Genomic DNA, 13,740 nt, shown 5'->3' with positions numbered 1-13,740 from the left:
TTAGATAACCTAATTTTCATTGTCTGCGTCTATAAGGAATTGTTATTTATGTTTTGTAGTTCTCTTAGATTTAGGATTTGTGCTATATATAAGCACCTTATTATATTGTAATTTTAAGTCTTGAGATATTGAATTATAAAAACCCTAATTAGAGAACGTTTTCTCTTTTTTCTTACGACTGTGTCCGTATTCGCTAGTGGATTCTAGCCTATTTTTCTAGTGAATTCTAACTTATTTCATTTGATTTCAACGCTTGACGAAATCAAGTTTTGACCGTGACTCACTTCTGATATCATTTGGTACCAAAGCAGGATTTGCCCGCTCCATGGCAAACAACGATCCAAGGGAGAAGTTTACCACCATCAACCTCAACGACGCTGGTTGTAGAGTTACTATAAAAAAAAATTCATTGAAGATGAACGTGCTGGGGGATTTGCTCTAGGAAAACCTCATCAAAATAAAGAAAAAAACAAAAAAAGAGATATGGAACGTTGGATATTCACATCTCCGAACTACGATGACTTTCAAACCACATGTATCATCAATGAAAATGTATGCTCGATGATAATTGACAGTGGTATACGTGAGAACTTTGTGGCAAAGAAAGTTGTGGATTATTTTGAATTATTGATGGAGAAGCAGACTGATCCATACTGGATTCCATTCGGGTAGGAAGAATATAAACGAGTGACGGATGTTTGTAAAGTTTCTATCTCCATGGGAAAATTTTATAAAGAAGATGTTACTTGTCATGTGATTGATATGAACGACACTCATGTGTTCTTTGAAAAACCATGGCATGAAAGCGTTAAGAGTATAAAGAAGATGTTTCGTGGCAAAAGTCAAGCATATAAAATTTAAAAATGGACTCACTTTTTCAACAAATAATTCATTGGTAAAAGCCTCTCATAAAGGAAAATAAAAAGAGATGCACATTTGTTGACAAATAATCCATCATCAAAAGCCACCCATAAAAAAATATTTAAGGGACGAACACTCATCATATAGGGTGCAGCACTCCAACGAACGAGTTACTCCAACACTTAGCCTAGCAACGTACACTTGTAGTTTCAACTCCAGCCCAATTTTTCACGTTTTAGGATGCTCCCATTTTTCTCGCTGCTGAAAGGTAAAATTCATAAATGCAAGAGAATGATAGAAGCAACTCTTAGTTTCAACTCGATTTCTATCTTCTTTCTTAGTTGATATTGAAGTTTTTATAGGTAATTCTATAGATATATACTTAGATTTTGTTGTAGGAGAATTGTAATTGTGTTTGTTATTGATAATAGGAGCCATTTATATAGGGAGTTACAAGGTACACAATAGGTAATAGAATCCGAATACAATTGAATACCTAGAACACTTTCCTATTACAACTCTAAACCCTAGTTTGTAGAGGCACACATTATGTCGACATCCTTCAACACTCCCCCTTGTGCCGCTCAAACTTGGTGATGACGCTTTGATTGTTGCCTCGTTAAAAACCTTGCCAGGTAACAAAAACCCTGTGGGACAAAAATAACCCTGGTCGAAGGACAAAAAGAGCACAACACGTCCTTCACTCTTCGAGATCTAACATGTAGACATCATACCTCCCCCTGATGTCCATATCTCCCCCTGATTGCTACAATCATGGGAGTTCGGATAACTTCCTTAATCCGATGCTCTTCACATGTTTCTCAAAGGTGGATTTTGGTAACGACTTAGTAAATAAGTCCGCTACATTATCCTCAGATCGGATTTGGTTCACTTCAATATTTAGAAGCGCTTGTTGTTGCTGATTGTAAAAGAACTTAGGCGATATATGCTTGGTGTTGTCGCCCTTGATGAAACCTAATTTCATTTGTTCAATACAAGCTGCATTATCCTCATAAATGCATGTAGGTTCATTTGTGGTAGACTTCAAACCACAAGTTCCTCGAATATGTCTAACTATAGACCTTAGCCATATGCATTCTCGCACAGCTTCATGCAGAGCAATAATCTCTGCATGATTTGAGGAAGTAGCAACAAGGGTCTGCTTTGTAGACCTCCAAGATATCGCAGTGCTTCCCATGGTAAAGACATAACCCGTTTGGGAGCGACCTTTGTGAGGGTCAAAGAGATACCCTTCATCAGTAAACCCATCAAGACATCGTTGTCATTTTGATGGAGGGGAGGAGGAGCACGGAAGGTGGCGTTTTGCCTTGTGGAGTCCGATCTCACACTTCCGTTATTTCTTTTCTCTCTGTAGGGATAAAACAAACCCATATCAATCGTACCTCTCAAGTATCGAAAGATTGTCTTTACACCAATCCAATGGCGGCGTGTTGGCGCAGAACTGTGTCGAGTTAACAAGTTCACTGCAAATGAGATATCCGGTCTTGTGCATTGAGCTAAGTACAATAATGCGCCTATTGCACGTAGATAGGGCACTTCAGCCTCTAATAAGTCTTCGTCCTCATCCGTTGGACGAAATGGATCTTTTCCGGGCTCAAGACTACGGCCGATCATGGGGGTACTCACAGGCTTTGCTTTATCTTCGTCAAAGCGCCTTAATAATTTTTGAGTATATGCTGACTGATGGATCATAATCCCATCACTACGGTGCTCGAGCTCTAGTCCGAGACAAAACCGTGTTTTCCCAAGATCTTTCATCTCAAATTCGGATTTCAAGTATTTAGCAGTTTCCTTTAACTCATCTAGAGTTCCAATTAGGTTCATGTCATCGACATACACTGCTACAATTGCAAATCCGGAACTTGTCCTTTTTATAAACACGCATGGGCATATTTCATTGTTGACATATCCCTTCCCAATCAAGTAGTCACTTAGACGGTTATACCACATCCGTTCGGATTGTTTCAATCCATATAGTGAGCGTTTCAATCTTATTGAAAACGCGCTCCGTGGTTTAGAGCCACTTGACTTGGGTAATTGAAGTCCATCTGGAACCTTCATATATATCTCTGAATCTAGATCCCCATAGAGATATTCTGTAACCACATCCATAAGCTGCATGTCAAGTTTTTCGGAAACTACCAAACTGACAAGGTAGCGGAACGTTATAACGTCCATTACGGGAGAATATGTCTCCTCGTAGTCGATTCCAGGGCGTTGTGAGAAACCTTGCGCCACAAGGCGGGCTTTGTATCTAACAACCTCATTTTTCTCATTACGCTTTCTAACAAAGACCCATTTATGGCCAACAGGCTTTATATTTGGGGGTGTCAGCGTTATAGGCCCAAATACCTGTCTCTTTGTTAGTGAATCCAATTCAACCTGGATCGCATCTTTCCATTTAGGCCAATCTGCTCTTCGTTGACATTCTTCAACGGAGCGAGGTTCGATATCATCGTGTTCTATAATTCCTTGAGCGATAGAATATGCAAATACATCATCAAGGATAATAGAATCTCGATTCAACGTCTCATGTACACTAGTGTAATTATTGGAGATCTCCCTATTCCTTGGAATTGGTTCTACCATTGGAGCGTCCCCCAATGATGTCTCTTGGACATAACCATAATCCGGAATATCTTCATGAGACGGGTTATTTATGTCGATGATTAATGGATCTCTTTGTGCCAAACTCGCTTTCTTTCTTGGGCGAGAATCCATCGAACCTTTGGGCCTCCCACGTTTCCTTGCTGGGAGGCTGGCCTGGGCCACATTGCCATCACCATTAGTGGTGGCGGCGCCATGCCCAATTCCTCTAGGGGTGGCGTCATGTCCATGATTTTTAGGGACATCAATCCTTGCAGGCACGTTTGCAGCAGGTATATGTGATCTTGTCACTTTAGCGATATCAGAAAACTCGTCAGGCATAGAGTCTGCTACGTTCTGAAGATCGAGAATTCTCCGCACTTCAATTTCGGACTGTGCGGTTCGGGGATCAAGATGAGATAAAGTGGGGACAGACCATGACAATTCCTGTCGTTTCTGTTGAACATTATTGTTCTTATCTCCCCCTAACGATGGGAAGACTGTCTCATCAAAGTGACAATCTGCAAATCTAGCGGTAAATAGATCGCCTATCAAGGGTTCTAAGTAGCGGATAATAGTTGGAGAGTCATATCCGACATAAATGCCTAATCGTCTTTGAGGACCCATTTTGGTGCGCTGTGGCGGCGCAATTGGCACATAAACTGCACACCCAAATATGCGTAAGTGTGAGACGTCAGGCTCATATCCAGTAACCAACTGGGACGCAGAAAAGGGTTGAGTGGCAGTAGGCCTCAGACGAATAAGCACAGCTGCATGCAATATTGCATATCCCCAAGCAGAAACAGGGAGATTGGTGCGCATAACCAATGCTCTAGCAACCATTTGAAGTCTTTTAATGGCAGCTTCTGCTAGACCATTTTGGGTGTGAACGTGAGGAACAGGGTGTTCAACCTCAATCCCAATGGACATGCAATAGTCATCAAAAGTTTTTGATGTAAACTCTCCAGCATTGTCAAGACGAATTGACTTAATGGGATGATCAGGGTGGTGAGCCCTTAACTTAATGATTTATGCTAGGAGTTTAGCAAATGCAGCATTTCGTGTGGACAAAAGCATGACATGTGACCAGCGTGTCGATGCATCAACCAACACCATAAAATATCTAAATGGTCCGCAAGTTGGTTGGATAGGTCCACAAATATCACCTTGGATTCTTTGTAAGAATGGTATATTTTCTTTGGTGTCCTTTGCATAGGATGGTTTAGATCCTAACTTTGCTAATGAGCAGGCTTTGCAAAACGAATGATGGGCTTTGGAAGCAACCAAGGAAGAATTTGGTTGTACCACGAAGTCACAATTGACTTTAGAAGTAGAAAAGGGAACCAAGGAGGCATTAGTGGTGTCAATACCACTTCTGGGCCGCAGGGGGTAGGCGGCTTTGGCTCTACCTTGGACCAAATTTTGGTTTTGACTTCTTTTCGTTTTGAAAAATGGATGTCCGTGTGAAGTCTTTAGTATACGGATCATCATATCACGACCTGGGTGTCCCAGACGATCGTGCCAAAGCCTACATGTGTCAGAATCCCATAAGTCATCTCTCATGACATGGTTAGATTCAACGACTCGAATAGTGGTTGCATACAACCCACTAGAGCGACACATAAGTTTCTCTAATACTCGTTTATGTCCGTAGTCATTAGAGGTGATGCAAAGGAACTCTTGTCCATTCTCACAATGTGTTTCCACATGAAAACCATTGGCTCTTATATCTTTAAAACTCAATAGGGTTCTTCCAGCTCTAGGAGCATATAGAGCTTCAGTGACATTAATACTTGTGCCATTTGGCAACATAAATTGAGCTGGTCCTCGACCATGAATCAATTGTGATGGTCCAGCCATCGTAGTCACAGAAGATCGACTAGGCTTCATCCATAGAAATAGTTGCCTATGTCGCAATATAGTATGTGTGGTGCCACTATCAACAAGGCATTCCAACTCTCCAGGAAACATACTGAAAAATAATAAAGTTCGGAATTAAAACATGTCCATGACATTGAATAATAATACGATACTTTATTAATAAAAATAGCCAATGATTACATCAAAGGTTCCAAAAAATCTAATCCAAAATAAAGAAAATCAAACTGAGACACATTGTAGCCACTCTATCCGTTTGGTAACTCCAATCAAATATGACCAGGAAAGTAGAGAGAGATGTTGGTGGAGCGAGGCTCGCTTAAGTACCAATTATCTCAATGACTTTCCTAGACATCATATTTTATTGGGTGCGCCACATAAGAAAGAGTTGATACAATTGTCATTTATTGACTAAGGCTTATTTGCCATTACAAAAATTCTTGGAAAATAAAAAGGACTATTCTAATCAAAGTCTGCAGCATCCTTGTGCACTTCATCTTCAGCTTTGAAGTCCTCTATGGTGAGGTTGACATCTCCACCATCTTCTTCTCCTTCTTCTGCAAGGTACACTTCTTGCTCCCTCAGGTCCCTGTATGCCCTGTATCTTGCAGCTAGTTGCTCGCTTGCCTTGCATTGCTTGAACCAATGCTCACTTGACCCACATCGATGACACATGTCATTGTGGTTACCTCCCCTCAATTGAGGTGCACGTTGTGGTCGTTCCCTAGGTGGGTTGGCACCACCACCACGACCCATGGCGCCACCACCACGGGCTATGGCTCCACCACCACGGCTAGGGATGCCACGACCTCCTCTCCCACGTGTGGCATTGCCACCACGTGTATCCGCTCCAAACTTGCGGTTTCCTTCCTGATTAGGGCGGTTATATGGACCCATACGTCCCTCATATCCCTTATTCCTAGGGTGCCACTCCTTGCGCCCTCCTTTGGGTGCATTATAATTCGCCTTATGAACGCTCTTAGTTCCAATGGGCCTTGAATTATAATTCCTCACGAGTATGTTATCATGTTTCTCAGCTACAGATATGATATTGATAAGCTGATGAAACCTCGTGATCCGTCCAGCATTGACTTCAGTACGATATTGCTTTGATATCACAATGGCTGAAATGGGGAAGGTGGAGAGAGTCTTCTCAATTAGCTCTTGCTCTGTGATAGGTTTTCCACAAAATCTCAACATGGATTGTATGCGAAGAGCTTCTGAATTATATTCAGCAACAGACTTGAAGTCAGCAAAGCGCAGATTGTTCCATTGAACCTTCAAGTCAGGTAGGAGGGAATCTTGGACATTGCCAAAGCGCTCTTCTAGCGCTACCCATAGCTCTCTTGCATCCTTGATCGACATATACTCTAATCTGAGTGCTTTGTCCATATGACGTCGCATCAAGATGACTGCTTGAGCATGTTTTGCAGGTGATCGGACGAACACAAGATCCGGGTTAGGTGCCTGGATTATGGGCAATATTCCCTTTGAAGTGAGATGGTTCTCAACATCGGTTACCCAACTATGGTACTCCGAGCCTGTTGAGTCAAGCATGGGAAAGTCGAGTCTAGGTTCATTCGACATCCTAAAAATAAGAAGAGAAGATATATTAGTTTCGGAGCTAAACTTCCACGAAAACTAAAAAAATAAGATTTCTGAGCTATGCTACCAAGAAATCAATTTCCAAGAATCTCTTTTGGATTAGACCAAACAATGATGTTTTTAATATGGTCACAATTTAATGCTTATGGACGCTCTTAGTCCAAGCATTATGAACACTCTTAGTTCATACGAACGCTCTTAGTTCATTTAATTATGAACACTCTTAGTTCATACGAACACTCTTAGTTCGTTAAGCGCGAATCCCCACAATTCTGCTTTGTTAAATACTCAAAACCATTTGGCAACATATATTCCAATATTCTGCAGAAAATAAAAGAATTTAAAATACATGAAAGCAACAACTTTAATTCACAAAATCTTACGTGATGGTTCTTGGCTTGAAGACACGCGCGTGTTGGAGCAGGCGTGTTTTGGGGCAGCAGCAACAAGTGGCAGCAGCAGCAATTTGCAGTGGCAGCAGGTGCGCGGGGTAGCAGCAAGCAGGTTCGTTTTTTTTTTCTGGGCCGTCTGTTCTTTGGGCTTTCCTTTTTTTTCTTTTCTGGGCTGGGTCCCTTCTTTTTTTTTTTTTTTTCTTTTTTTTTTCTCTTTTCCTTCGCGTCTTCTTCTTCTTTCTTTTCTCTGTTCTTCCTCCTCCTAATCTGCAGGTGGGTGGCTGGATATCGATCAGGCTTTGTCAGCCAGTGGGTGAGTGCTGCAGTGAGATTGGGTGGGCTGCGCGGACTCTAGGTGGGCGGCACAGGCGCGGGGGCCGTGCTTGCAGGTGCAACAACGCTTGAGGCCGGCTGGCCGGTGAGGAGGACGATCTGCGCAGGCTTTGGTGGAGGCGAAGGCTCTGGTGTCCGGCGCGGAATCGGCGGTGATTGGGCTTTTCAATTTTCAGGTAGATACGAGTCGAACTCGGATCTGTTTCGCCTTGAGAGTCGATCACAGACGTCGGGATTTACGGTGAGGTTGACAGCGTTGGTCCTCTGGCGGCGGGATTGGCTGTCTGCAGCAATTAGGTGTGGAGGACGATCTGCGCAGATGCGCTGGCAGGTGGGCTGGGATCGAGTGGAGGCCGCCGGGAAAGATGGAGATCGTGGACTGAGGCCGGTGAGATGGACTGGTAGGGAGGCTGCGGCAGATTTGGTGTTTAGGGTTTTTTTTTTTTTTTTTTTTTTTTCGGCTAGGGTTAGGGCTCATGCTGATAACGTGTTGTAGGAGAATTGTAATTGTGTTTATTATTGATAATAGGAGCCCTTTATATAGGGAGTTACAAGGTACACAATAGGTAATAGAATCCGAATACAATTGAATACCTAGAACACTTTCCTATTACAACTCTAAACCCTAGTTTGTAGAGGCACACATTATGTCGACATCCTTCAACAGATTTCTATTACTTGGACTTTCTTAATTCAGTTTTGGTTTTCAATTGCAGAAAAAAAAAATCAAAAGATTAGAAGACTTTTTTTTTCTTTTTATGAATAAGAAGACTTTTTTTTTTTTTTTTTGAAGTTAAGGAAGATTTTATTAACTAAATACGATGATGATCGTACATAAGGCCATCCAGTATAAACTCTGGAGCATTAGTAAACCAATCCAAACGGATATTTGAATCAAAACTATGGCTAGCTAAGCGGTGTGCAACCATGTTTGCTTGCCTATTCGCGAAGCAAACTGTAACTTCCCCTACTGCTGCCACTAAGCTTTAATTTCTGATATCAAAGCTCCCAAGTCGGACAAGTCATCAGCCAGAGACTTTGTGGCCTGTACCGCGACTAAGCAGTCACTTTCTACCACTGCCTTTGTGATGTTCATAGCTAGCAAAAGCTCCAAACCATGCTTCACAGCTAGTAACTCAATATGCAAAGGAGAGCTTACAAAAGCAGACCTGTAAGAATATTCAGCAATGAAAAGACCCTGAGCATTGCTAATAACTCCACATGTACCCCCATATGGAATAGAAGGAAGGAAGGCTCCATCAACATTCAATTTGAGGACGTCCTCCACTGGTGCAGTCCACTTTTTCTGGCTTACAGGTTCACTCCGATCCGTGGCCTCAGAAACTCGATTAGCTAGGGAATACTCATCGAACCATGCCATAGTAGAGGCCACAATTCTAGGCCCCGTTTGAGACCGGTCCCGGCCTCCACAGCTTGCCATTCCTATTTTTCCAAATACTCCATAGCAACACAAGCAGTTTATCAAAGGACTCCGATCGATGTCATAGAAGTGACTCTTTCCAAAAACCATTCTTTCCATGATAAAGAAGAAGGTTGGATGAAAGAAGGGGAAGCTCCTATGATCTCTCGAGTCAAGTTGCACTGACAGAATAAATGTTCCACAGCAGAAGAACAAACCACACAACGGAGATCACCAGAATACCCTTTAGTTGAAATGGCAGCACGAGTAGGAAGAAGATTGTGTACTGCTCTCCACCCAAAGATGGCCATCTTGCTGGGAACTTTTGCCTTCCACAACGCTCTCCAAATCGGGCCATACGGATCTCCATTAGAAGATGAGGCAAAGATATTGCCAATAGAGAAGTCATGAGCTATGGTATATAACACTACTAGCAAAACAACAATTACCCACGGATTTTAATCTGTGGGTAATAAGACTATCTCACACTGATTTCAGTGTGTGATAGCTTTTACACACAGTGCACGCACAGACTGGTGTTACCGTGCGGTTTGGAGGGGGGGGGTAATGCTCATCTCACACGGATTATGTTGTCCGTGCGAAATACTAACGTGGGCCCCACTATAATTCCATAAATATAAATTACCAGAATGGAACGAAATCCGTGTGAACAACTCTATTTCACACGGATTTCTGTAGCAAATGTTTACCTATCTCACACGGATTTCTGTGTCAAATATGTACTTATCTCACACGGATTATTTTTTCCGTGTGAATATTAGACGTGGGCCCCACTGTCTTTCCATGATTAATCCGTGTGAATAACTTCCTATCTCACACGGATTTCTGTGTCAAATATGTACCTATCTCACACGGATTTCTGTGTCAAATTCTTTTACCCTAACTCTCACTGATTTCTGTGTGTAAAAGTGATAGCATTTATAAAAAAAAAAATACAAAAAAAAATCTGCTAATTAATTAGGAACCAATTTCGTTAATTTTCTTATTATGCTTTATGTTCTGTTTTACTTAATTAAAGTTGACACAATCAGTTCAATAACTCATAAAATAACAATAAATTAAGAAAAGAATATGCGAACTTATATTCATAGAGTCATCATATACAAATAGTTTCTTAATTGCAAATCGAAAAGGAAATACAATATCCTAGAAGCTATTTATGGACATTAGTTCCTTCACCACATGTGCAAAAGAAACTTCCTAAAAACAATGAGCGGGTGTGTTGAGGTGCTGGTGTTGCATCTGAGAGTGGAGGAAGTCTGAACTTCGCTTTCATAATCTTTTTCCTCATCAAGTTGGTGACAATTGAGATTCCATCTGCACCATAAAAATTCCATGAAGAATGGAATCAAACGTTATGACTAATAAAGATAAAGATGTATATAGCTGCCCACTACAATCAACCATCCATAAATTAATAGCACAACTTCATTGCAACTTAACAACCAAATTGCAACCCATATTTTCAGAAAAAAAAAAAAAAAAAAGATGCTGCAATATTATCCCTTGCAAAGTTCCTGTGCCTAGCGGCATTGCATCGCACTCATAACCTCTAAAATGAATAATTGATAAGTTAGTTCCAATGCTTGATGTAGATAAGTTAGTTCTATCTAAACAATTAAACAGATGAAAAATCAAAATCCAAGTATGAAGGGTCAGCACCACCAATAGAGAAAAGACACCTAACAGAGTTCAGAGCTTATTCTTACCCTTCAACTCTGGAGAAACTAAACCACGGAATTCGCCAAAGGGGTACCGTGAGCTAAAGGAGCCGGTCTTTTCCGAAGCACTGCAGTAGAAAGCAGAAGTAGGTAAGCAACAAGAAGCAACAAAAACAGGAAGAACTTGATTTTAGTTTGAAGACTCCATGGAAATGCCTGTTAGATCTTGCTTCCCTTTACCGATTCCTACTGCCTGTACAAAAGCACTCAGTCCGACTTTAGCCTTTACAATGAATACATTATACATATGCTTCTTGTAACATTTTTTCTTCTCGATATGTCTTTGATACCTGGCAATGAAATGAATTAACAGGAATCATACCGAGATAGGAATACATGAAGGAAATGACACAATTATAGCACTGAAATCCAGGAAATATTTCTGCCCGAAGAAATGGTTATCTGCATAATATTATTTTGTTATGCATAGTTACTGTTCTAGTGTTCTATTGGTCATTTGTACTCACAATTCCCTACTTACAGATAGATCATATATCTTCACTAAATCTAAAGCAGCAAAATGAGGGATTCACAGGCATCTTATATGTCCATATACTTCCCTTTCATCAGAAAATAAAAAGTCTTATGTTGCACTGGTACATTTTCTTTAGTTCATTCTTTTATTGTCTTTAGATGGATATTTTGGCTAAGATTTACACAATATAATGTATAATCATACAAAGTTACCTATAAAGTCTAATAATCGGCAAGAATCCCGGCAGTGTTATCAGTTATATTTACTTGATGCTCAAACTGCTATCCCCCAATTCCAAACTTAGATCACATAATACTACAAAATCTGCATGATCAGACTTAATATCCATTCCGTGGATTTATAAACTTCTACAACCCAATTCAATCATCAAATCAACTGAAGAGAACCAAAAGTATAAAACCCAAAGATAATAACGAAAATTATACCTGATTCAGGGAGTACTTCGATATCGAGCCCAGGAGTACTGCCTATAAACACCCAAAAGGCGAAAACCAAATCCAAAATTCAATCCATAAGACACTCAAATTCAGAAATAGATGAAATCCAAACTAGTAACACAATTACAGAAAAGAATGATTACAAAACAGAATGACTGATTTCGACATAAATGGAAGAACAAAATGAAAACAGAATATATCGATGCTCACCTCCGTTTTCCAAGTAAGACGACGTCGGTTTGAGAAAAAGCACAGGGTCCTTCACGGGTTGTTGCCGGAAGTCAAGGAGGCTGCGTTAAACTCGTCAGAGGTCGGTGAGGTCTGTGATGGTGGAGGTGAGTCACGGTGGTGACCGGAAGTGGGTGTCGGAGGAGAGAGAAAACAGATCTAGTTCCTCTGTCCTCCATTAAACCAAAACAATTTGAAGATGAGAGAGAGGGAGGCAGAGAAGAGGAGCTGGGATATGAGAGAGAGGGGGAGCAGAGAGAGGGGGAGGCGGAGAAGAGGGTGGGGGAGGGGGCAGTGGGTGGAGGAGATGAGAGAGAGGGAGACAGAGGAGAATTCGGAGGAGGCTGGGTAATCTGGTTTTAAGCAGCAGTGATGCACGGAAATCAGTGTGTTTATAATATTTCACACAGAAATCCGTGTGAAATACATTTACCTTTACCACTGATATCCGTGTGTATGTACCTCAGTAATCCACGGAAATCCGTGTGTAATACTACTAGGGGAGGGAAATTGAATTTGTTCCAAAAAAATGAGCGGGAAAAAATTTACCACGAAAAATCCGTGTGAGATACATATATATTTACCACTGATATTCGTGTGTATTTATCTCGGTAATATATAACTAGTCATGTTAATTATTGTTTACACATAATTCTGTCTCTATTCTATTTTTTCACACGGAATTCTGTAGCTAATATATTTTTTCACACGGAATTCTGTAGCTAATGGTTCTTTTCACACGGATTTCCGTGTTAACGTTTCACACAGATATCCGTGTGTGTTACTCATTTCACACAGATATCTGTACCAGAAACCGGTCAACCCTTTAAACGCTTCTACTTCCCTAAGGGGAGCCGACCCTTGAGGAGATAAAATTTCAGAAATTTTTACATTAGTTGATATAGCTTCTACCCATGAGAGCATGAGAGTTTACAGATAAAAAAAATAAGTTACGAGCGATCGGTTATGAGCATATTAGTTTTATGTAGTATTTAAGGTTTAAGGTTGACCTACTAGATCGAAACCCAAACGACGACGAAAATAGCTGAAATTTTGAACACAACCATTTATTCTTATCATGATAACATCCTACGATCGATTTTGATAAAGTCTATTTCCTATGCATTGTTGCTTATGGAATGTATACTTTTGATTATAACTAATAAACTAGTTATACCACATTAGTAGACATATAAGAATTTTGTGCAATCCAAAAAATAAAAATTGAAAATTGATAAATTTGACATTACCCATATATTTATAGCGTATTAATAGGTATAGTGTAAAAAAATTAACTCAATCCATCGTTATTTCAGTATCAAATAAAGTGGTTAACCTTATATACACCTATACTTCCCTAAGGGGAGTAAAACCACGAGGAGATAAACTTTTCAAAATTTTTACATTATTTGGTATACCTCATATTCATGAGAGTATGAGAGCTGACAGATCGAAAAAATAAGTTGCGAATGAGCGGTTATGAGCATATTAGTTTTATGTGGTATTTAGTGTTCAGGGTTGATCTAGTAGATCGAGACCTAAACGATAACAAAAATAGCAGAAATTTTGACCATAACTATTTATTCTAATCATGACAACATCCAACGGTCGATTTTGATAAAGTCTATTTCCTCCACATTGTTGCTCATGGAAGGTATACTTTTCTTTACTAAAAACTTATTGTAACGGAATTCTGTAGCTAATAGAGTTTTTCACACGGAATTCTGTAGCTAATGGTTCT

General features: G+C 40.4%; 1 long non-coding RNA gene across 1 annotated transcript; it reads right to left on the bottom strand.

Moving 5' to 3' along the window:
- Nucleotides 1-10,175: 10,175 nt before the first annotated feature.
- LOC133720183 (uncharacterized) lies at nucleotides 10,176-12,276 on the bottom strand. The gene is made up of 4 exons (XR_009851737.1): nucleotides 11,982-12,276; nucleotides 11,760-11,801; nucleotides 10,827-11,128; nucleotides 10,176-10,434 (listed from the first exon to the last, which is right to left on the bottom strand). It is a non-coding gene; the product is annotated as an uncharacterized LOC133720183 (long non-coding RNA).
- Nucleotides 12,277-13,740: the final 1,464 nt, after the last annotated feature.

Source organism: Rosa rugosa, chromosome 1 (assembly GCF_958449725.1).
Source record: "Rosa rugosa chromosome 1, drRosRugo1.1, whole genome shotgun sequence".
In the NCBI taxonomy this organism is placed as follows: Eukaryota; Viridiplantae; Streptophyta; class Magnoliopsida; order Rosales; family Rosaceae; genus Rosa; species Rosa rugosa.
Note: the sequence above shows the minus strand (reverse complement) of the source record. Positions and strands in the feature narration are given on the sequence as shown.